Below are 2,035 nucleotides of genomic sequence, written 5' to 3' on the forward strand. Positions count from 1 at the left end.
TGAAGTTAAATAGTTCAACTCATTAAAAGAGTAAACAGCGTTTACTCATTAATGGGTAAAAGACTTGTACGTCAAGTTCATGTGTGATTTTTACCCATTATCGCAAACAAAATTCGAGCACAGTGGGTAAAACTTACTCTTTTCTATTCTAAATAATTCGTATAGAAAAAATAATATGGATTTGAAAAAGACATTGTTATAATTTAAGAGGTATGAAGTTTTATTTCCTGACATTAAGATCTATTTACATACAACAACATATTCACTTAGAAACAATCTCGAAAACAATATTATACAGCGTAAAAGTCGAGATCAACCAATGCTGAATTGTTGTCATCAGCGTCCTCATTTCACATTGGCTTCTTGAGTCTCCTTTCAGCGGCTGCTGTAACGGAACTGCCGTCAGATGAACGCCGATAAAAAGCTTGATTTCCCGGCCGTCAATTACTATGGACGACATTCTCGTACGCTTGGTCGTAACCATTATCTGAAATAAGACTTAGTATAAGTTTATCGACTTATTTCCATACACAAAATAGAAATCAAACCTTATTCATTTGATTACTGCATGTAGGGCTCTGGTTTCTTTTCGGGAGCAGCTGTTGGGGCTGGCGCTAGCGGATCAGATTCTGGTAATCAGGATCTTGATGTGCGATTCCATTACATATTCCTAATTTTATGTATTCCTCTGTGTTTTTGGTCTGTAATAAAGGAATTATGTTGAATAGTTGTTAGAACAACTAAAAATATAAACAACTTACGTTTTATTACCATAAATCACAAAGATTTTTAAATTTTATTGCATGTCGTTTGCAAACGCGGGCTCAGCGGATTATCAGTTATTTGTTTTTGTTGGCATGCACGTAAGTAGTTTTTCACTCTTTAATGAGTAACTATTCAATATGGCAAAATGGTTGTTAAATACGCATTATCGAAAAAAATAAAATACCCACTTTTTTGACAGCTCCATACATCGTCAAAAAATGAGGTATTTTTACTCTTTAATGGGTATTGGTGGTTCACAGTGTATGTCACCTTGTCGATAAAGAAGAAGCACAGAGGGACTAATCAAATCTTACTTAACTCGACAGGTAAAAGCCTGTTCAGACTTATAGGCCTTTTCATGAGCCTTTTAAAAATCCGTTAATAGGCCTTTCACGAGACGTTTAAAATCAGCGGATTTTACCGTCAATTGACAGTTTTTCTATGAAAGTGACAGCTTCGAACTTGCGGGCCTGTTCTTCTTCTTCTTATTGGCATTACATCCCCACACTGGGACAGAGCCGCCTCGCAGCTTAGTGTTCATTAAGCTCTTCCACAGTTGTTAACTGCGTGGTTTCTAAGCCAGGTTTGTGGGTCAAAGGGGACAGGTTCAGCAGTGGATCCACGTCGGCAAAGGAATTGAACCAGGAACGGAACGTTTTCTAGTCGGTTGATAAAAACACACGCGGTTACAACAATCGGTTTTTATTTAGAGAAAAATACAAAGTACATTATAAAGCGCAGGTAGCGTAAAGGAATGCAAATAGTGTTGCGCCAAAACATAGAGGCGCGAATGTGTGACGAGGATGAACCGCTGTAAAGGCTCCGTCAGACGTTGCAAGCAAATCACTCGCAGAGAGCATTTTGCTCGCAGAAAGTAACGTCTGTCAAAAATTTGCATGTCTGACTACACTGAAAGTGATTGCATGCAAACAAATGACAACTCGCAAGCAAACGCTCGCTTGCATTGTGTGACTGCTAAGCGTTAAAAATTTGCCACTCGTTGAAACTAAATTGCGCTTGCTAGTGTAGCACTAGCAAATTTTTCGCTCGCAAAAGTGAAAACGTTTTCAGATGGCAGCGTTGCACTGCAAAAATAGGAATGGAATTAGATTTTTTGGCCGAAAAACAAGTTTTTCTTTTTTGTTTATATTTGCATGAGAGTAAATCTTACATTTGCAAAAGGTGAAAATCTGCTACGTGTGACTGCAATTGCGAGTGCTCTCAGAAACTATTCGCTCGCACGAGTGATTTGCTTGCAACGTCTGACGGA

The 2,035-nt window shown here is 38.3% G+C and overlaps 1 long non-coding RNA gene across 2 annotated transcripts; it reads right to left on the bottom strand.

Annotated features, from left to right (window-relative positions):
- Positions 1-213: 213 nt before the first annotated feature.
- On the bottom strand, positions 214-1,023 carry LOC134206114 (uncharacterized). 2 transcript variants are annotated; one of them, XR_009978250.1, is made up of 4 exons: positions 954-1,020; positions 762-893; positions 549-701; positions 214-487 (listed from the first exon to the last, which is right to left on the bottom strand). It is a non-coding gene; the product is annotated as an uncharacterized LOC134206114 (long non-coding RNA). The 2 variants fall into 2 exon arrangements; XR_009978247.1 differs by having other exon boundaries at positions 762-1,023.
- Positions 1,024-2,035: the final 1,012 nt, after the last annotated feature.

Source organism: Armigeres subalbatus, chromosome 1 (assembly GCF_024139115.2).
Source record: "Armigeres subalbatus isolate Guangzhou_Male chromosome 1, GZ_Asu_2, whole genome shotgun sequence".
Classification (NCBI taxonomy): Eukaryota; Metazoa; Arthropoda; class Insecta; order Diptera; family Culicidae; genus Armigeres; species Armigeres subalbatus.